The 22,865-nt window shown below is 43.5% G+C and overlaps 1 protein-coding gene across 7 annotated transcripts in view; it reads right to left on the bottom strand.

Moving 5' to 3' along the window:
* The window catches only part of LOC115338917 (cytochrome c oxidase assembly factor 1 homolog), a 52,926-nt gene that overhangs the window by 17,146 nt on the left and 12,915 nt on the right, over nucleotides 1-22,865 (bottom strand). For 4 of the 7 annotated variants that reach the window (XM_041122188.1, XM_030007983.2, XM_041122189.1 and 1 more), the window contains one exon: nucleotides 7,235-7,437. The exons of 2 other annotated variants lie outside the window; for them this stretch is intronic. The gene's annotated coding sequence lies outside the window, so the exon portion shown is untranslated. Of the gene's footprint in view, nucleotides 1-7,234; nucleotides 7,438-17,006; nucleotides 17,118-22,865 lie in introns of those variants that run through there. One more of the 7 variants, XM_041122191.1, reaches the window with a different exon arrangement.

Genomic DNA, 22,865 nt, shown 5'->3' with positions numbered 1-22,865 from the left:
AACAGGACCAGTTAGCGGGGAATCACTGCTGCTAATGACACTGGCAGAGATCCATGCCCACAGACTTCTTAAATTGAAGGCTGAAGAGGAAAGACTTTGCCTTTGACCACAACACACACATTTTTTCCATTTGTTTTTGTTTTCTTTTCTCATCGCATGCTACTCAGCTCTCTCTTTGTGGGCATTCGGAAGAGTGATAAAGAAATACCATCGCTTTTATACAATGTTACTCCCAGGGACCTCTGCTTAGATAGAAAAAGCCCCTACTCAGTGTTACTTCTAATTATCTGTGCTTTTTGCAGTTCATACGGCACCAGTGCAGGCAAAGCAGAAGACGGTGCTCCCAGGTTTCATAAGCAGCTCAGGGACTGACTCACTGTATCACTGTGGCTAAAACCATAAACTTTGGGTGTCTCAATTCACACATGTAAAAAATACGTGACTAAACACTTCCTGGATCCTACTTCGCTGGAAGATAGTGACATTTAATGGCTGCAAAATGCTCTGACAGCCTAAGATGTAATTTTACTTAGGTATGAAATTGCCCGTGTGCAGTACATGCCATGTTAAGAGGCACAACAATATGTTCCAGAAAAAAAAAGTATTTTCCAGCCTGGCACAGGGCGTGTTGTAGGACCAGCAGAATAATTACAGCAGCCATAGTTGGCACTTATTAGAAAATTAAAGAAGCTGTTAACAGGTCATTAATAATCTGTGACTACCTGCCTTAATAGTATTCTTCAGTCGACAGGCATGAGGGTGAGGGGGTGGAGGAAACAGTCACACCTTCTTCTAAGTCACTGTAGAAGGCTGATACCCTTATTTTTCATCACTTTGTAATCTGCTTGTTTACTTCTCTCCTGGTGTCTCTTCTGACTGGCTCTTCTCTCGCTGCTAGCTCTCACACCAAAGGACCTCAAGGCGCTCGGCCAGGGAAGCCAGCAACCGCACCTGCAACAGCCAGTCCCAGGTGACAGCCAGTCCTCTCTGCAGTGTCCCAGCCTGCTAGCTGTCTCCTTGCTGTTCAGCGTTGCCTCCAAACACCTCCCCTGAGCATGTGCTCCTGCTTTTGAAGATTATTTTTTCTGCAAGGCATCCCTGTCCATTTACAACACACTATGATTTATTCTCTCGTGTCTTGCTCCTTGCCTTCCATGTGTAGGCAGATGGTTGGAGGAGGAGAGAAAAACAACTTGTTTCCCTGCTTCTTCAGACAAACACACGCTCTCCAGAGCAGCCAGATGCCTTAAAGTCAGATCCAGGGCATCAATTCATCTTTTGGGTTCAGCTGTAGCGTATAAAGCATTTGCTGGCTCTGGTCTAATGCTTTTTGACATTGTCAGGCCCCCTTCAGTGAACTACTGCCTTGTAACCAACTTGACAGCAAGTATTGTTCTACATTTATTAATACCGTACGTGCTATCTTCAAACTGACATGTTCCAAGTCCAAGCATCAGCTGTGCTCTGGAAGCTCTGGCTTAAAAAAAAATATTCAGACAACAGCACAGACCTCCTGCTGCTAATAAGTAAATAAATAAATAAATAAATGCCTTTACCATACTGCTGCCACACCTTTTTACCCTTTCAATCTCAATTTTGCAATAATTTTTTCTTTTCTTCTGGATCTTAAAATTTGAAGTACCCACTTCCCTGCACCCTCCCCTTTTGGCTTCTTTAGGAAAGGGTTTTTCCCCCCCCCCCCCCCCCCCCCAGTCTTCTTTCAATTTATTCCTTTCTCTCTCTTTTGGATGCAAACCTAAATTCCAGAAACTTGAATCTACATAAAAGTTAATTAACTTCAGGAACTGTTTTTCCTCTCCTTTTTATTTTTATTTTTTTGGAATGCAGATGGGTTTTTTTACTATAGCCACTGTAATTTTCTATTATTTTTAAAATGTTTGGCTTAATGGGTTATGTTTACTTAGTCAATAAGCTGATGATGCCCATGACAGGACCAGAACTGTTTGGTTAGCAGCAGGGAGGAAAAAAAATCAATAACTCCAAGCATTTGGCAGCTTTGTGGGCAGGAAATCATTTGTATTCTCTGGTTTAAATCAATGACCTTCTTTTCTTTGCTGTTCCAACAGGAAATTATAAACTCTGTGAACACTATTTGCATAGTGCCTTCTGCAATACACTTGTATAGGCCTGGGCAAAACAATATGTTAACCCCATCAGTGCTTCTCTGAGGTCTGTTAGAGAAACCCAGGCACTTTAGCGTAGAGCTTTTCAGCTGCAGGCACTTGTGTTTATTAGAAGCAGAGGCAGAATAGAGCAAGATGTGAAAAGAGCTCCTCCACGTCCAACAGCACATTCAAAAGATGAAGGCATTATTATTTGCTAACAGGGTTTTCTACTGCAGAGTATGAAAAAATGTCTTCTTTGTAACTTGGCAAGATGTTTTATTTTCAGTATGACAGACAGAAACTTGCTACTTCTACATTAAAACTGCAATTGCACCTTTGTATCTTGCTTGTCAGGGTTGCCCTGATGTGCCAGGTATGGTTTGAAAGTACTGCACCTTTGCTTGAACTCAGCTTAGCATTACAGAGTTAATGTTTGTAAAGTTTCAGTCTTCTCTATCCTGCCCTTTTGCTAAATGCACTTAAGGAAGAAAAAGAATTTGCCACCTTGTCTTGCCATGCTGATGGGAAGACGTTCCAGGAAGGTGACCTTCTGAGAAAAAGCAGTGTTGAGCCTTGCACTGAACTTGCCTTCTAACTTTTCCTGCTGCCCACCACTACATGAACTCTAGCTCAGCTATTTCTGAGCATGTAGGAGAGCTGGCATTCAAGAAGACAAGCTAGTCACAGGAGATGGAGGAGGTGTGTGACCCTTTTTTCTGTGTTTCCCCCAGTGTGATCATAGTGCAGCCCAGAAGTCTGGGATTCTTGTCTATCGCCAGAACTAAGTGTTACAGCTTGCAGAACCAGCAACTGGCACTGTAAAGCTCCTGGACCTAAGCACCCCTTGATGTGCTTATCTTCATCCTGTGCAGGAGAATGACATGGTAAATTAGTCTGAAAAACATGATTATAACCCCAGAAACCACCAAGGCCTCAGTAGTCTGCACTGAAATTAAATGTCATAAAATTCAGGCATCCAGATTTCTCTGCTTTGCTTTTGCACATGACAAGTCCTTTTACAGTAGTTCTCAGCATCCCTCCTATACTCCTAGTGCCACTGGCACAAAGCTGTAGTCATCAGGTGATACCTGAATTGTATTTATTAGTTATGTCACAGCTCTCCCTCCCTGAAACAAAAAGGATAGGAATGTTACTCCCAGTGATTGAAGTGAAAGTAATATGTAATTCTTGCACTCCTGCTTTGTTTCTATTAATTTGCCAGATGTAAGGTTGCCCATCCTGACCCCACAAGCATTTCATTCCTTCTCACTGCAAGCTCTATGTGCTTGTTGGGGTCCCTTCCACAGCTCCTGGCTGCTGGAGCACTCTTTGCATTTCTAAAATTTGCTGTTCCTCATTGAAAGGAGATACCAAGAAAATGAGGTGCCTCACTTTCTCACTGACAAGAGACCAAAGCAGCATCACAGTATCACAGAAGGGCTGAGGTCAGAAGGGACCTCTGGAGGTCACTTTGCCCATCCCCCTGCTCAAGCAGGGCTGCCTACAGCTAGTTGCCCAGGACAACGTCCAGACAGCTTTTGAGTAACTCCAAGGATGGAGACTCCACAATCTCCCTGGGCAACCTGTGCCAGCACCTCACAGTGAAAAAGTGTTTCCTAATGTTCAGACTGTACCTCCTGTGTTTCAGTTTGTGCCCACTGCCTGCGGTCCCATCACTGGGCACTGCTGGAAAGACCCTGGCTCCCTCTTCTTCACACTTTCCCTTCAGGTATTTACATACATTGATGAGATCCCCCTCAAGCCTTCTCTACTCTGAACAGTCCCAGAAAGCAGAGTGCTAACTCAAAGGATGAAGTGGGTAGCTATTGGTCAGTTGACTTTCTTCTACTGAGTAGGTCAAAAGCAAATGTGCCTTTCTTTCCCTGTTGCTTTTCCTTCCTTCCCCATGCATACATCTCCTAAATGTCACGCTGTCACCTTTTCCCGTTGAACACCATGTACCTGGAATCTTTCCATATCACAACAAGAAATGTTTTAATCTGGAAAGACGTGCAAGTAGAATAGCTCATGCCAGAAATATGAACTGGTTTGGTTAGTTTTAGGCTCTGGACTGATTTGTGAGTGATTTCTGATTACATATGAATAAAACATAATCAGAAACTGTGGAGTGATAGTGATGTGTGTATAAAGAGGAGAGCTGCTCCTGTTACACATGGGAACATATGGGCTGTAATCTAATTCTTCTGAGGTTGTGAAAGGTGTGCTATATGACTAATTCATTTCATTAATATATGACAAGCCACTTTCATAATGGAAAAAATTACTTTCCTAGATAATTTGTTTTTTAACGACTTATCATAGTTAATACTCTCCTAAGGGTACATATTTTCCACTATGCAGAAAACTGGTATGGAATAAAAAATGCTGATAGACTCAAAAACTGCATTTAGCTTCAAATCAGAAGTTTGTGGGTTGTTGTTTTTTTAATATATATAAGCTACAGTCTTTGAGGTTTTTGCTCAGAAGACAACCATGTGTTTCATGTGGCCTGTGTTTACAAAAAGGAAAATGTAATTCTTTCTGGGGAAAAGAAACTAGATTACACTGCAGGAAAACGAGATTTAGTGCTGCAGTGTTCAAGAGTACTCAGATGGAAATTCAGCTCAAGAACTCTGTACTGAATTTACAGCACAGATTTACCAATTGGTTCTGTTCTTGCATCGCACTTAAATGTACTGCTGTGTTTGTACTGAATTGAATGGGATTTGTTGTAGAGGTAAAAAGTGAGACTCACTCTCCTTTGAGTTTAATACAGTGTAATAGCTTTGCTGACTTCAGTAGAGTAATTCCTGATTTATACCACTATAAGCAAGAGCAAAGCCAGATTAGGAATGTACCTCAAAGTGACAGTGTTCAGATGTGCATTTAATCTTTGTTAAATGAAACATTTGGAATAAAATGCACTATTCACTGCTCTTACCATTCTCTCTGTAAATGAATTGTGAAATGGCTTGTGGTAATTTTTTTTTAACCTTTATAACATGAGTAATGACGACCCATAGTCTCCAAATGTTACTCTCCTCATGTGATGCTAAATCGAGTCACTTTAAATGACGTATAATTTGGTACCAAAGAAGATAGAATTGGCTAGTTTACTGTGTGTATGTACAAACAATAAGATAGCAGAATTGGCTGATAGATATACAGAGCTAAAATTTATCAGATCTGCTCCTCTGCCCAAGGCTGGCACAGAAGAGGAGCAAAACCTCCTCCTTTCCTGCCCTCCATATTCGGGTCCATTAGACACACCCTTATTTGTTCTTCGCCATTTGCATTGGCCATTCCTTTCTAACAGGCCATTCTCCTCCACCCAAGACAAGCAGCTAGCCAAGCAAACGGTGCTATACTCTGGCTTGGAAGTTCCTATGAGCATGGGATTTTCCCCTGGGGATGTTTCGTCTGGGCCATTTTATGATGCAGAGGTCTTACTGGAAGAAAGAACTTGCCCTACAAGGTCTGGATGCCTTGCTGAGAGATGAATACTAGTTAGCATATATAATATCCAGTACTGGTGGAGAAAGTAAGAAGAAAGCAACCAATCATTTTTAACTTATGCAACAAGCTGCACTCCTCTGACTGCATTTTTCCCCAAATCCGCTTGTTAACTATGATTCAGTATGTGCCATTTGTGCTTTATGGGACTAAGAGTCTAAGCCACACTAAGTAACAACTTTCTCATTAAACGTTAAGGGCAATGTTTTAATTAGTCCCAGGGTTCTGGTAGAAAGTTAAGTCCTTCCGTCAATAACCAGCAGTTACAGATGCAGTAAGTGTTAATAACCTAATAGGAAGCAAACTAGGCAGGCGTGCATTCCATCGCACAGAAAATGGATTTCATGTAGCTCTTTGATGGACTGTTCACACTTTAAAACAAAAAAGTAGTTGATTTTTAATACAGAGAGTCGGGCTGTTTGCAGCACCTAAAGCTGCAGCCCCATCATGTTGTTTCCCATTTCTCTGAGACCTGATATTTAATGTGCTCCCTACTATACAATTTGAAGCTAAACATGTCACCTGGTTTAGGGGTGGGGAGGGGAAGACATTCAAATGGGAGCAGCAACCATTCTGAGACTTTTAGCAACTGTGCTCAGATGTCAAAAGAATAAATATATGAAATCAGAAGAGACTTAAATAGTTTTGTTTCTGATACGAGCTTTTCAAGCCACAATGGACTTTATAATGAAGCAAGAGTATCCATGGGGGTTATGTGGGAATGGGAAAGGGCTGCATATGTGAGAGTGACACCAGAAAGGATCTAGTGGGAACAGCAAAGGAACAAAGTTTCATCAAATGCTGGCCTAAAGGCCAACTGGAGCAACCAGCTGGTTTTCAGCTCTATGCAGAAAAAGAGCAGCGAGTTACACTGCCCTTCCTCCCCCATCTCTCTAGCCACTAAGGTTTTAGTTGGGGGAAAGTTCCTCTTAAACAGAGCCCAGCAAATTGCAAAGAAAACCCAAGATGAGGTTTTTGAAAGGTTGTGGCATCTTTAGGGATACAGTAGCCTTCAGTGATACTTTAGGGATACTGTATCCTGGATAGAGAGGTTCTTGAAAGGTTAGTGTCTCTTTAGGGATACAGTAACCTTTAGGGATACTGTATTGATAACATCGCTTTCTGCTCCTTGTTTTCCTACCCTAGTAAGAAAAGTAGACTGCCACTTTATTTGCTTAAGTAACTGGCCAGCTTAGGAGATGTCTTCTGCACTTTCGAGTTTAGGAAGTAAACTGAAGTTGCACAAAGAAATCTTCAGCTTTTGCCATGGCCAAGAAGCAAGACTGGTCTGGCAGTGGGCAGGGCCTTTCCAATGATCCCCTGCAGTTTTCCAGCCTCAGCACTGCTGTAACTGAGGGAGTTCTTGAAATGCAACCCAACCTCAGCACAGTGTTAGTGTGTATTAACAAGACCCCATTTACTGTAGTTTTAGTACAACAGGGAGAGATCTGGCAATAAGAGTGTCAACTACACAGCACTGTGCTCTAGTGATTTTTCCCCTGGCTTAGTTTAAAAGAGCTGTATGACAGGCTGATAACTGTAATTATTTTAACCTCAACCATGCAATGGATGCAGGCTTCTGAGGCCTGACTTACCGTATTCAGATTGAAGCTCAATATCTATGGCTTGATTTTTAGGCAGCTGAGGAAGCAGGGAGTGTTATTTGTCCTGTAAAGCACTCAGCATAACAACAGGCTTTTTGGTGCCACTCCTCTAAAACGGTGGTTCAAGATTGATATCAGTTGGTAGCCTCAATCCAGCTAAAAAGCTCTGCTGACAGCTTTTATCTAGACGCCACCTAGAACAAAAGAGAAAATGCAAAGGAGTGGGTATGTAGCAGAGGCAGAGGAAGAATATTCAGACATTCCTAAGGATTCAACAGTGTCTCTTGACCACCCACTCCAAGACAACATCTAGTACTGTTGGTCCTACTGCCTGTGTTTTCCTTACAACCAATTTACAGTAAAGCAAGAAGTTAGCACATGACATTTTGATATCACAGTAGTCCCATCAAGAACATTAGGGGTCTCCTGCAGCTTTGTCTGGCCTTATTCACAAAAACCTTATGAAAATAACCCCACATTCTCTTGCATAAAACCGTGCCTGCTGGCTGTCTAACAGTGCTAGCAGTATTTATAAAAAGGAGGTAACAGACCATGTATTTCAGTCCTACAGCTAAATATAATTTTCATAATAGACATTCCTCCTGTACAGCTCTTCCTCTTTTGGTAATAATGAATAAATCCACAATAGTCCATGTGCTGGGACTTTTTGTTTACCAGTTTAACCAATTTTTATGAACTATCCTACCTGAAAATGGATACATTCATTCTTCTAATGGCACTTTGTGTTTACCAGTCTCTGCACATGCAGCATTTTGCTCTGTACGTGTACCAGGAGGAACAAAGTAGAGGAGCTAGTGTTTTTAAAGATGAAACATTTCAGGCTGCAGCCAAGATCTTTAAACTAGTAAGCTCTTTGAGAAGTGGAATAAGAAAACCTGGGATCCTCCAGATTTGGGCCTCTTGGAGTCTCCAGGGCTGACTGAGAACACAGTTCCCTGCAACCTCTCCTCTGCAGAGAAGATCCAGACCTTCTTCGGTATCCAGCCACCTGCTTCCACAAAATTCTAGTATCTTCAATATCTCAAAGACCCTGTGCCTCTCTGTCAGGTCTGTTATAACAGGGAGGGAGTTTCCCAAACTGTATATACACAGATGCAGACACATGCACAACACACATGCTGAGAACAGTCATTTCCGTAGGAAACCAGGCTGAAGTATGTGCAACTCAGTCAATACAAAGCCAGGCAACTTTCAAGACAGCTGTTAAAAAGCTTGTTAAACATTTGCTAAACTCTAGGAATGGGACTGCATGCTTGTAACAGAACTGCATACCACAGCATCCCAACAGCAGCCTCTTGAGTACTCCCAGCATGCAGGAGTTAATGTTATAGTATCACCATGAACAGCTCCAACAGAAATGAGACTTTCATCCATTGGTCGCTCAGCCTTAATTAATAGGACACTTTTCAATTAAACTTCAATGACATCTTCTGAAAACAAGTTTTACACCTACTGTATTTCTTTTGGACAAAACAGTCTGCTCAGCTGTATTCCCAGCTGTATGTTTTGTTTCTCCCAGCCTGCTGGCAGACACAGCTACTTAGAAAGAGAGTAAGTTATGTCAACCACTAGTATTTTCTACAGTACATATTACATCACCTTTCCTGAGAAACTTGTCTGAGCAGATCCCTTTTCTTGCTTCTTTCATAATGTCCTTCACATTCCTCTTTCAGTATTTGTTGTTCTCTCTGTGGAAGCTCAGTTGCTGGCATTTTAAGGAAAGGTTACATAGCAAAAGGGTCACTAATGGAGCTTCTTTCTCCCTATCTCATGCTCCTAGAGACAAAACTGTAACATGTGGCACCTTTAGAGAGAGGTTTTCCTTCAGAAAAACCTACAGCACTCATTGCTGGTTTCAGAACAAGAAAAGGAATTTGGAGCATAAATTACCTTGGCCATTTTAATTCTAACAGTGAAGAAGTAAGGAGGAGAAAGAGGAAAAGACAAAACAAAACAAAGAAAGATAGCAAATTATGCTCTGGTGCAAGTCAAAAGCTAGATCCCTAAATTTTACCCTCATCCCTGATACTTAGGTGACTGTGCCCCTGATCAAATTGCTCTGTGCCTCTGCTTGCTTCTTTACGAGTCCTACTCCCTATGAAATGGCCTTGGAAGTCAACAGTCATACGTCTTCCAAAATGTCCTCTAGATAAACTGTGCTAATTGAAGTCTGGTCCAGAGATAACTGAAGATGCTGGGAGCATGCCCAATTCAGGTCCACAGACTTCAAAGCAGGCAATGTAAGAACGACATATGTTAAGTCTGGGGACAGGATTTGGAATAAACTGGGAATGGAGCCTAGGGAAAAAAAGATAAACATTTCCAACCTTAGGTGTATAAATTTGGATGGCTTAATATCCATGCTCACCAGTGCGAACACATGCACACACGTGTGTGAGCTGGCACATGAGACGGCTGCGTGCTGTTTATGCAGGCTCTTTTACAGTCCCTCATTGCAGCAAAGCAGTGTGTGGAGTAGACTGGTATGGTCTGTTTTAGGGCATCAGCTCAAAAGCATGGTAAGGATGCTTATTTTGACTGAAGCTAAATGGCTCAACATGAAGTTGGGAGATATCTTCTATTCAAATGCAGCTCCTTCTTCTAAACATGGTGGCTCTCACATGATCTTGAGTAGTTTGAGTCTTTCTATACAAACAATGGAGAAGGAAATCTAATTCCCAGTCTAGGAAAGGAAACACAGCTAAATGGACGCTGTTAGCAAGGGCAAGCATATTATTTCCGCCTGTTTGAGAGCCCACTGAGGTTGAATAAAATCTTTTCATTAGCTGTAGTAGAGTCTTTATTACACTCCATTTGAATGATCTGTTTAAGATTAAGCATTTCTTGAAAAAAACACTGCTTTTACTCCGAAAGCGTTTTCAATTTCATGGGACATGATAATGCTTCAATTTAGCAAAATGCTGAATGATCTGTGTCATGTTTAACATGAAGTGTAACTAACTGAAGCATCCTGTACCCTGCAGTAGTGCTCTCTGGACCTCTCTTTTTTAAGGGATCTGTAAAAAATCAACAGAAAAAACACAAGCAAGCTATTTTGACCAGGCTTAAATTTAGTACAAATAGGTCTTCATCTTTACTGGAAAATTTTTAAAGGAGCCAAAAAAACAAAACAAAAAAGAATTCAAAACCACTGTGCTTCAACTGCAAAATCGTCTAAAAATTAGCTTAATCCTTTTAGGATCAGCAATCTGGGCAGATAACTAAAGCAATGAATAATAAAATAGCCAAGCACTGGGTACCCAGTTAATGTATCAGCATGCTGCTGATGGTATATAAACAATGCTAAAAGAACAGGAAATTATTAAAGCAGAAGGCAATACTTCATTTACTATTCAGCTGGGATTACTGCTTAGGAAGTCACTAATACACATCCATAATGAATACTAGAAGCGAGCACAGGCAGAAACTTGCCTGTTACCCAAATGAGTATGACTAGTGCTGAATGTTTCTCTTACTAATCTTTCTTAGAGCCTGAACTTCAATTCCAGAAAGGCAAGATTATTTGGGAGGTTCCATTTTCACACTTAATTGCAGAATTACATATGGAGCTCTTCCAGCAGCTCTTCGGGTTTTGGTTTCTTCTGAGCAGAAAGAACATCAAGGAGTAACAAAGCCCAAAGCACCTGCTCCGAACTTGGTTTGCCAACCTGCCAGTTGTGTGTTAGACTGAGAATTTCCTTCTCTTTTCTGGAAGGTAAACAAGAAGGGGGGTTGGGGGTGGGGAGGAGAACTAGCCCAAAGTAGTATTCTGTTCTTGTTCCAGTTGATCTGTTTAGAATTTTGTCACTGGCATCTGTCAGACCAGGAAAGGCTTCAGTGTATGAGAAACAGCACTAAGAGATCAGATCAGAAGGGGACATATCAAACCAGTGGATGCTGTATGGGGTCCCTGGCATGGCCAGACCCCTCCCATGGTACAGTGTGACACCCCCCCCGCCCCTTTTGACAGAAACCACAAGACCATGTGAGTACTTTCCTACTCTTCCTGTTTTAGGAGTCTTAGGTGAAGAGGCAGCTGCCTTATGCCAACCGATTGGGAAATGTTAGGCATGAGGTGTGTCTTCCAAAAGGTCTGAATCAGGATTGCAATGCCTGTCAGATGCCTGAAGTAAGGAGGCAGTCTCAACCCAGACTACTCTTTCCCCTTCCTGAAATGTCAAAGTTGCTGATTTTCCCACTTGCCTTTTCAGTTGCTACAGATTTCTGTTAGAAAGGGATGATAGAGTAATTTAATTTCTAAATCACAAAAAAATGCTGCAATGAAAGATTCAGATAATGCTACTGAGGAGCACTTGGTGTCACATACAGAAGCCCCACGTAGGATGGGCTGCTATAACAGGTAAAACCAACTGGGTTAGTAACAGACTGAAAGCCGTAGCTTCTACAGAGAAAAGGCAGACTCAGGACAAATGAAGAGACATGAAATAGAAAGGGAACTTCTGACCACACTTTGCCCCCCGCATCTTCCATTTTTACCCCTTCCTCTCCTCCCACTCCATTCCTTGTCCTCCTGTCCTTTTGCAAAAATAAAAAATGGCACCAGTCGTGTTACAACTACAGATCGTTTGTCAAAGATTTGTCTCCTCCCTCTCTGTATGAGCTAATAATTCCCAGCAAGCTTTCTGGGGTGATGAGTCAGTGGCACAGGGAACTGACAGATTAGATGTGGTACTTATTTTCTTCTGCTTTTTTTAAGCATGGCAGTCTCCCTCCACAACCATAGAGGAAGTGGTAATCGAACGTACTGCAGCTGGGAGCTCTAAGGATAATGTTCGCAAAACCTGCAGCTTCCAGTAAAAGCCTTGTATTTTTGTGTTCTTTTTTTGGTACCAGGCATTGCTGGATGTTTACTCAGCAACACACTGTGCTAAAAGTTGCAACATTCATCTTTAAACATTAATTACCATGATTGCTTCAAAATCCACTGCCTGAGGCCAGGGCCTAGGAAGTGGAAAATGTAATTTCAGAAAGAGATGAGAACAAATGCTGAGCCTTTTAATTGCGGGTTAGTACAAATGACTAACAGTAAAGCAAAAATCGTTTGGATGTATTTGTTGTTCTGGATGTCGAATTCAAAACTTAGCAGTGAGTTCCCTGGGTTTTTTTTTTCTCCCGCTCTTCTTTTTGTAAAAGTCAGAGAAGCTGGTGAATTTTGGAGAGATGCAGGAAGTACATTTCTAAAAATTCAGTTAAAATCATTTACTAGGCAGGAAGGAAGGAAGGAAGGAAGGGAAAGAGAGCAAAAGAAAGAGAGAAAGAAAGAAAGAAAAGAGAGAGAAAGAAAGAAAGAAAAAAGCAAGCAAGAAAGAAAAGGCTAAAGGATGCACGCAAAGTCAGGCAATAGTTGCAATAGCTGTTGGACAGTTACTGTGCTCATTTGGAGTTTCATTTCGGGATGAAGGCTGCAGTGATTCTCAGCATCTATCTCCATCTCCCTCCGTTCTACTGAAATCTACCTGGAATTACTAACAGTGTAACAACGGATCGGGCCTGTTTCACGTGATCACGTGAGGCAACACAAGATTAAATGCTGCTGTGACTCAACGTTGCTCTATCAGGTGTCCCAGCCTGAAGCCAACAGAACCACTGCAATAGCAATGGCATCTTCATCTCTGCCCTTCTGGCCTTGCTGCTGGCAGACTGGGGACAGCCCTGCATAAGCACCTTTGCAGGGCATCAGAGGCACTTCTTTTCCCACAAGGGTAGAGAACTTGTTCATTCTAGCCCCTCATCGCCCCTCAGTGTTGGCCATGCCTGGGAGCACACAACTGATGGAAGATATAACTCATGTTCTGGTGGGCCTGAGGCTGGTTTCTTGTGTGACCACAGGAGAGACCGTAAGGGCAAGGTCTGTGATGGTCCTAAAGTTGCAGTTATGCTCCAAAGCCCGGAGGCCAAAGAGACTCCAAATTGTGGCACTCATCTTTTCTAATGCTGACGTTCACCAGGAACCTCCATTTCTGCTTCTGGGTGTGCTCAGAAGCACTTCTGACCTCATAGCACTGACAGTTTGGTGCCTGCCTCCCTAGGATTGAGAAATGGCATGCCACTTCACTACCAGAAGGGCCTGATCCACTAGGTGTTTCAAAAACCTGCCTAACCCATCATGTTTCATCCAGAGGAGTGGAGAGAAGACAGGAAGATGGTGGAGATGATAGTGCTTGTGTCCCATCTCCTCTCCCCACTTGCTTCTATCTAACAGTTATCTAACACTGAAAGTGTTTCCCCCGTAACCTGGGAGATCTGGTTTCAACAAGCTCTGAGTATGTTCTCTTGCTGAGTCAGTCTGCACCCTTCTGTTAAATGGGGAATAAAAGACCTTCTTTACCTCATGGCCATTCTCACCAGGCCTGTACTGCAGACCCTTGCTCACAGGCCTGTTTTTGCAGGACAGCTCAGGACCACACTGTTAAGAGTTTGCTCTCTACTGAGTGGGCTGGCTGCAGCCATGCTGCATAGCGCTCAACTCACATCTCCTCTCATGACCCTGTAGCTAACAGTCATTATTTTCTGTGCATGGGCATGGTAGGGGTTTTTTCAGTTCAAAGTATGGAGAATACTAACAGGTGTATGCTGCAGGCCAGCAGAGCCTTGCTGCGTCAAAAACATTACAATGCCAGAAAAAATTGTTGCGTGCTCTAGGAAAAGGATGGGTGAGGGCACAAATTATGCTATTGCCTAACCTGGAATAATGCTGAAGCACTGTCCTTGCTGAAGGAAATACATTCAGTGTCTTCCACATCTATCCTGTCTGTCTGGAGCAAACCCTGGAGTGAACTACACAGCTGATGACACTCATGTTTCCCCTTGGGATACCAATGGATTTGTTCCAGAAGAGAGCTCAGACACTGACGGGTGTCTGACATACTGACCACGGGTAGTATGAATGACCAGGAAACCCATCCCTGGAGCAAAACAGGAGTGCGCCAAGATACTTGTACAGACACACCATTTTTAAGCAACAGCTCTTTTACTTTGATGGGGCCCATGAAGTTCAGAAGAGGTAGCTCTGCTGAGCTTACTCTGCTCAGACAAAGCACAAGCAGAACACCAAAACCAAGTGAAACACAGTGCTGTACAGCAACCCTCAGTTGGTGTGGTCAATTAAGCAATGATGACATTCAGTTTCTCACTATTCCTCTCTCTCACCCTTTCAAATAACCCAGGTGGGTGCTGCATTTGTAGGGTGATGCCTGGAAGCATGCAGGAGAAGACTGGGGCTTGCACTGTCTCACATCCTCCCCTCTTTTGCCAGCAATACAGTGACCACTTTCAGTTTTGTTTTATCACAGGTACAACTGGGAGACTGAGAGAAGTCTCCTGTGCCTCTGCCCTCTTGAACGTGACTACTGCTCTATGGAAACCCAGCTGCCACTATGTTTTCCTGACTGCCTCTAAGATGATTGTCAAGGACAGAAAATATTAATTAAATTTTAATTAATAAATTGAATACTGTGGGGTTAATTATAGCTATTTACAGGGAGTGTATGGGATTTGGAGGGCCTACCTTCTGGTGTTTTTGCACAAAGTGTTGCCTCTTCCTCTAAGCTCTAATTAGCTGGCTTTTTTTTTTTTAATAGCCAGTCTCCAAATGATTGCTCAGTAGCTCCCATTTTGTTCCTCATCAGCAGTTCTCCAGCACAGCTGCTACAGAAGGGAAGCAGCCCTGCAGTTTGCCTTGCAGGGAGCAAGTGATAAAGAATCTATCAGAAGTGGTGTAAACCAACAACATTAAAAAAAAAGAAAAAAAACCCGAAAGACCCAGCCCCTAACATTGTCTAGCAAGGGGACTATATAAGAAACAAAGGACACTGGCAGAAATAAGAAGGAAGAGCAATATCTGAGGCTGCTGCAAGGTCAAAAATGTTCTCTCCCTATGCAGCCCTCTTGTCCAGCTGCATGTTCTGCCTTCCTGCATATGCATAACGCTGAGAGTCATCAACAGCAGACAAGCACCTGGGAAAAAGCAGGCTGTTCCAGCACAAAGTCAACAGTGCAACTCAGAATAATTTCTCTACTCCTTATTTTCAACCCACACTTTTCCTCCTTAGTGGTAAAACCTTTATAAAATTTAAATGGACTTAATTATCTGTCTTTTAAAACCAGTTACTTTTAGCCGCTCAGTGTATAGCTATAAAGAACAAGGGTCCTTTCAGGACACCGTTAACCTAAAGGCACACAGTAAACACACTGTGCCCAGCTATCAGTTTACTCCAGCCTGCGTTTCAATTTCATGCCACTAGAGGCAAACTAATAGCGCCTAAGAACCAGCACAGAACAGAACTTTGGGAGTTGGGGGTTATTTTGGAAGTTGTTTTGTTGTTTGTTTGTTTGGGTTTTTTTTTTTCCAAAAGTAATCAACACGATCAGCAGACGGCCCGCTGCTTTCCCTCAGGTATCTCGTCCTGCCTGCTAGTGTTTATGACTGAAGAGCTGCCAGAGGGAGCAGAGGGCAGCGGCTGGAGGACGAGGACTGGCAGCATTGCCACAGCTGGCAGCTGGCCTGGTGCCCGACTTCCCCTTCCCACCGCAGCAGCTGGCTCTGCGTGGCAGGCACAGGAGCCAGTTTTTGGCTCCTGCAGAGGTGAGATGGGGTGAGGAAAAGGGGGAAAAAAGATTTATTTTGGTAACCAAGAGCAATAATGCTAGTAAGGGAAAACGGGGATAGACTGGCCAACATGGAGAGCAGAATATCCCCAAAACCCAGCATGGATCCCTGTGGTTTTTGAGGTTGGAAAACCATTGCCTAAATTAAGAAAGCTATCTTCCATCTCAAGAAAGGAAACGTAAAAGCCAGAATTGCTCTTGCAGAAAAGCCTAACTCGTCTGGCTCCTCAAGCATGCTTGAAAATTTTATCCACTCCCCTTTGCAGTGAAATGGTTTCACTGCCTAGGGGCGCTGAGCTGAGGGCTCTGCAGCACCAAGGTGTCTCCCTGCCCTGCACTTTGGCTCAAAGCCTCAGATTACAGTGCCAAAACCCTGCTCCAGGTCTACCTTTCACAGCCACAGAGATTCCCCCAAAACAGAGAAGATAAAGCACTGTCTCTTCTTTTAGTATTTAGAATTGTGTCACCTGAGAAATGCTTGCCAGCACATGTGATGATAACTCAACTGCTCGCACCAATACACGCATATCTACTAACAGAGCGGCAGTGCCCACACAGCACTAGCAGCTGCTGCAAGACATCTTTAAAAAAAAAAAACCCTGAATGGTGTCTTCATACCGGCTTTTCCCCACCTCAACAGCAAAACTGATTTTGTAATGAGGAGGTAAAGATCCCGCTGCTTAAAACTTTTGCTCCTCCCGAGGCTCAGTCACTTATTCAAGTTGCAAAATCCCAGTCACACCTATGACTATTGGTCATCCCCACGCCGGTCACCCGTGGGCTCAGAGGCCTGGAGCCAGGCAAGGAGAGCACAGGCTTGGTTACAGGCTTACAGGGCTGAGAGCCCTTAAGGAGGCTGGGAGCCCGGATTAGCGGGGCTGTTTCCAGCCGGGGCGGCGGTGCCCGCCTGGCTGGGGCCGGGCAGGGCCGGAGAGCTGCCGGCAGGCTCGGGCCGCCGGTGCCACCTTCTGGACACATGCGCAAGCGTTAGTCCCCTTCCCCTTGGGACGGAGGCAACACTGTGAAGAAAGTGTCTTCATTTCACTCCCCAGCCCTGCTTTTTGTCGTCCCCGTCCCCGTCCCCCTTTTTAATCCGTAACCATGTAGCACATACCTCAGGGGGGAGCAGCCCCAGCAGGGCAGCAGCAGCACGACCCAAGACGGCTGCACAGCGCATCCTGCCTTCTGTGGAAGAGTACGTACTGCAAGCTCAGAAAAGTGCTCCCTCCTTTTGGCATTTCCTCTTCTCCCAGCATCTCTGAGAAACAGCCAGGCATGGGAGAAATAGAGATGAGACAGTGGCACTTGTCTTAAGAGACATCTGTGCATTTTAGGCCAGGGAGGAAGAGCAGAGGCATGCAAAGGCACCCTGGTTAACCCTAGTGGCACCGTCTCCAGGGCTCACAGAGTATTAATTTCAGCAAGGACTAGCCTGCGGAGAGGGGTCTGACTGGTCTTGCTGTCCAATTAGCTCTAATGGCCATGTGTGAAGGCAGACATCTTGAAGTCTTGCCATTTATGTCAACGGCAGTTGTGTTCTCAGAGGGCATTGCGCTCTTTAACATCCAAACCACAAACTGTTGAGCGTGGTTACACCACAGGCATTACTGAGAGCAAGTCTAAGGTTAGAGAGACCTCATCCTGAAAGAATCCAAAATTACATCTCCCGCGGACAGCAGCTGCAATTCTACCTGTGTGTTACAGCTGCGGAGAGGGACCTGACCACTGTCTTCCAAGCAGCAAACAGGATGCATACACTCAACACAGCCCCAAAACTGGCCTGCAGAATAAGCTTGGGAACAGCTTTTAGTGCAGAGGTGGTTATCTCCCCAGAATAGTTTGAAGGGCACAATAGGGAGCAGCAGACCAGGAAAAGCTGTGAGGTTAGAAAGAAATGTCTGAATTGGTACAAAAAAGGAGCCAAAAGGAAGAGCTATGGGGACGATGCAGAAGGCAGGCAGCAATGAAAAGCTGCAGGATGCAGAGCACAGTGCTGCAGGGCTCCTCACTGAAGACTTTTTCTTCTGCCCCAAACTAAGACAGAGCCTACGAAACGTGGAGTATGAAGCTGTCAAATGCCTGCAGCAGCTGCAAACATGCAGCCTAAAACAAAGGGCCTCAATTTAGTGGTAGCTTTTTTAGGGATTATTGTAACATGGGACAGTGGCAATAGAGGCAATGGGTCATATGAAGTGCACAGGTAATGAAATGTGGTCCACAATGGGAATTTAAATTATTTAAGTATTAAACAGACCCTGCTGCACTTCTATACTGCAAATGATACTTGTTTCCGTTCCAGAGACTGGGGCACAGCAGTGACATGGAGTCAGGCTGAAGGATCCATAAGGCAAACGTACAGCAACGGTAGGGAAATATATCTATTTCAGAAACATAAGGTACTTGAAATTTTTTTTCATTACATTTATTTTGAATCTGTCAAGCCTTCCTTTAATGCACACATAGCTTAATGATAAATACGAACCGTGTGGTGATTAAAGCCGCACTGCAGCTTTGATATTGCCATGTTACTATTACGCAACCCAGTTTCTGATCCTGACCCATCTAGGTTGTCAATTTTTACAGTTGGACTACACTTGAGTTTAATTGCCACATAGCTGGCCCAAATATATGTACTGTTACTGCTTGTTTGTGCAATGGCTTCACTGGATTTATTTTAATGTAGATTTATTAAAAATAGCAATAGGCTATCTTCCACAACAGTGTAATCAGAGTAACTGAAGATAGCAGCAGTTTATGTCAAAGCATCTAATTCCTACTGCTATTAAGTCTCAGTTCCCATAGTGCTCTGGGAAGGACACAGACAGCTCCTGTCTGAAATAAGTTTCAGCAGGATCTGGGATTCTGAGCCTTTCAGAAAGGGATTCATAGTTGCACTGCTTTCTAGCACTGGTACTTGACAGTGTTGTATGCTCTATAACAATGGGGGTCAGTGAAGTACTTTTAGTCTCTTTGGTTACTACACTGAGGAACTAGCAAGCTCTCTATTTATAAATTTTATAATTTCCGGTCTGTATTGATTTTAAAAGCATCTTTAGCATGCAAGCAGCTGTTTAATGCATTTTGACCCAAAAGCAGGGTATTTGCATTAGTATTCCCACTAGAACATTTGTCCTTTCATGTCTATGCATTAAGGCCCTGTTTAAAATCTGTCCATGTCCCTAATCTCTCTGGGGAGCTTTCCCTGAATATTCAATGCTAGTCCACAGTCTGTAACAAAAGAGGGAGGAAAAAAAAGAGACAGAGAACAGTGTTTATGCATAAAGTTCAGCAGCCTTTTCACGTAAAAAACATACGCACACACAAAAGCACCTCAACTACAGAGCCTGGCATTTCCACAGCAAAGATCTGAGAGCATGTGCAGTTTTTCAAGTTAACTAACTTACAATAAGGGCATAAGGCATCTGAGCTCCAGATGCATTCATTCAGGCATCCAGAGCCATAAATAAAATAGAAAAGAATGCTCTGACTCTAACATGGGTTTTACAGAAATGTGTTGAAGGTCTAGCAGATGGGTTTTGCTGTCTCAGCTTTTACCTGTGTAACAAAGTAAATGCATAAAGCTGCTTACTGGCTCCTTCAATTCAAAACCTTTGCATTTGCTCCCATATGCTCCCATGAAGATACAGCTAATTTAAACAATGAGCAAAATCTTACCCCCCAGGGAAGCTGATGGCAAAACTCCCACTGGCTCCAGCAGGCTCTGGGTGTTGCTCAACATAAATGCAATCGGCTGAACTTGACTAACAGCATAACCAATACTGTAATCAAATTTGTATTCTTTCATCTATAAATTTGCCACCCTAATGCTGCCCCTGGTGCTGCTGTCATCCCGCCATTCTCATGGAAGAGCAAAACCAGTGACACAGCTGCTGCCACTGAAACTGGGCTCATTGCAGCCTCAGCCCATGCTGACAAGAAGCTTTCTTCCATGGAGGGGTGAGAAATCCTCTCCTGAATTAGGACAACATATCAAAATATTTTGTCATACCATTAACTTTGCTTTGCTCGATCTACGTGCTGTTCTAATGAAGCAGAAAACTGGAATCGTGCATTTGAAAGACAGCATACCAGATAGCAAAAAATTCTGATTTTCAAAAAAGTTTGCCAGTTGAGAAATGAGTTTTTTCCCTCACACAGAGACTTCATCATCATCACCCAGTCTAGCTTTCATAATAATCTGAGTATTCTTTTTGAAGCCAGTCTGCTGTTTGGGCAGATGGCACGTAATTTTACAGTCCATTTCATCCCTGATGCCTACAGTTAATGCTCACTGTTAATAATGGGATACACACACATAGATACATATACAAACACACATGTGTATACACATATGCTAAGAGATGAAAACATTTCTGATATGTTCTGATAAGGGAATTAAATTGGTGAAGGCAGATTCCTGAGCTCAGCACATACTAGAAGTACATCCTCAAAACTGTGTATTTGGCTGACTTAAGGAAAAATTGTGCACCATGAACAACTAAGCAACACTTCCTAGTTTAGTATTTCTGGAAAATCAATTCCTCTGTGTCTTTCTTAATCCCTACCAAAATACATCTGCTCACCTGTACTACTTAGTTTTAAAATATAACCATTTGGGTGGCCTATTCAGTTTGGTTACTGTGGATGCTCACTATTCGCCACACTTAGCTCTGATCTGTCCCTGCAGGTCTCAGATTCTCTTCCCAGAAACACATGCGGCGATTTAAGGGTATGTTTGACTCATTCCATTTCATAACCAGGGAATACTTTTTTCCTCTCAAGATTCTGGATTTGAAACAGAAAATCCCAGCACTGAGGACACGGAGATGACAGGGAGAGGAACATACAGCCTGGGACTCCCTAAGACCAAAGCCTGCATCAGAGGGAAGCAACAGGGGCAACTCCAGGGACGGGAGGTAGAACAGGCAGTACATGGAACAGGCACCAAGGGAGTTGCTGAACTAATGCACGGCTTACCCATGGTTGGGTATGTCCTTCCAGAGCCCTCCTTAAGAGGCAACACTTGACTCAAGCAGCTCTTGCAACCTGGGCTTTCTCAGTGCCTTGGCTCAGTCCCCATCCCTGCCTGCTCTCAGGAGCCCCCTGTAGTGCTCCCCAGCTTCCACTCAAACCACTGCTTTGTAATACAACTTAGGGAAAGACAGAGGAGGAAGAAGAGAATAAATGTATTTGAGGACTGATGACTCAGACTAACTAGAGAATGTGCTTAAAGCAAGTTTGTTTCATCAATGGCAGTGTTCTGCTGTTTGCTTTACCCCTTTCAGACTGGGTCATCCCAATTCTTTTTCTCCACCTAATGGTGACATAACTAAGTGGCCAGGAGGAAGCTGGCTCACCTATCATAAAAGCATAGTATGCAGTAATCATAGGAGGCTACTGTTCAAGACAAAGCCATGAACTCCACTTGTAAGAATGTGCTGGGCTGTAATTCTGAAGAACACATTTATTAGCAAACTCCTGTTTTTATAAGCTGCAAATCAAGACACAGCTCCCTTCAACATTAGACCAGCTTTATGAATCATGAGCCCTGCAATGCATTACCATGAGACTTAGCTTTAGAAATAAAATTGTTTGTTCAACAGCAGAACACCCCAGTTCAGCCTTCTCTTTCCACAGCTGCTGCTTAGTCTCAAACCAGAATGAAACAGCTGTAGAATTACACATGCACTTAATGTCCTCTTAGTATCTACCAGATTCAGTATAAAAGCATCATGGTGAGTTTCTAAGTCTGACATCTGCTTGATTAAGCAACATTTTCACTATCTGGCTACTTTGCAAAACTAGGCGGCTAAGTAAAACAGGTCTAGCGCAGAGTCAGTCATGTGATTTTGGGGGGGGGGGGGGGGGGGGGGCAGTGCTAGAGGTTTCCCAGATATCCCTTATTTCAAAGCAGGAAAAAAAACAATGGCCAGCTCTGTACCAAACCACAGGTCAATAGATTTCAATGGTCCAAGGTTAAAACTGGCCTCCAGCTAGCCGCACAGACTTATCCCACAGGTATTAAACAGGAAACTTTTAAAGCTTAAAAACAGTTACAGTTATGTGACTTATTCTTGTAAAAGGATTTTTATCATGTACATGTAGACTAGAAGCTTTCCTCCTTTGAAATGTTTGTGTTTGACACTTCCTCTGTAGCACAGCAAGTCTGTGTTTTTGTCTTGCATGGGCTGTGGGTTGAGTTTTGTTTTGCTATTTTGTCCTTTTTTCTTTCACAAATCAAGCCGTCAGCAGCATGGGAAGAAAATCTGTAACTGGGACACATAAGAACACTGTTCTGAGGGTCCATCGCTGCCCCCAGTAAAGTCACCCTTGGAAACAAGAGCACTAGAGAATATCTTAGCACACAGTGAAAGGCTTTTCGCTACCATTTATTTAGCTGAAAAGCAAAAGCATAATTTAAGTAAAAAACTCCAGATTAGAGATGCTGAAAGTACGTGGTCTCTGCTGAGCTTCCTGCTACTGCAGGCCACAACCTCTAAAGAGCACTGTGTTTGAATATCCGCTTTGGTGGGGACAACACTTCTGGGCTGGGAGATAAACCTAGTTTTCTTGGACTGATATGAAAGCTAAACAATAATATATGCTCCTCTCCTACTACCACAACCACTCCCAAAGCTAAGGGCATCCAGCCCAATACCAAAGGGCCATGCTGAGCACAGCTGGTCGCAACACGAATTGCTTTGGCCTGCTATTAACTTCTTCCTCCACTTCTTACTCACTGCCCCGTATCACAGCTAGTAGCTGTACTCTCCACATGTCCAGCCTCCATCCCCAGCGGATCCATCCCATCTGTCCCCAGATGCCACATCTAGCCACCACTTCCAGGGTGGCACAGTTCACTTAACCTTGATCTCCTGCTGGGCCCTGGAGCCTATCTCCACCATCAGATGCACGGTGCTCAACCAGCCCAGCTATGTAATTAGCAGTGCAGCTGCACAGCCACCAACCTGCC

The sequence above is a fragment of the Aquila chrysaetos genome, chromosome 3 (assembly GCF_900496995.4).
Source record: "Aquila chrysaetos chrysaetos chromosome 3, bAquChr1.4, whole genome shotgun sequence".
Lineage (NCBI taxonomy): Eukaryota > Metazoa > Chordata > Aves > Accipitriformes > Accipitridae > Aquila > Aquila chrysaetos.
This window is presented reverse-complemented; position numbering and strand designations above follow the sequence as displayed.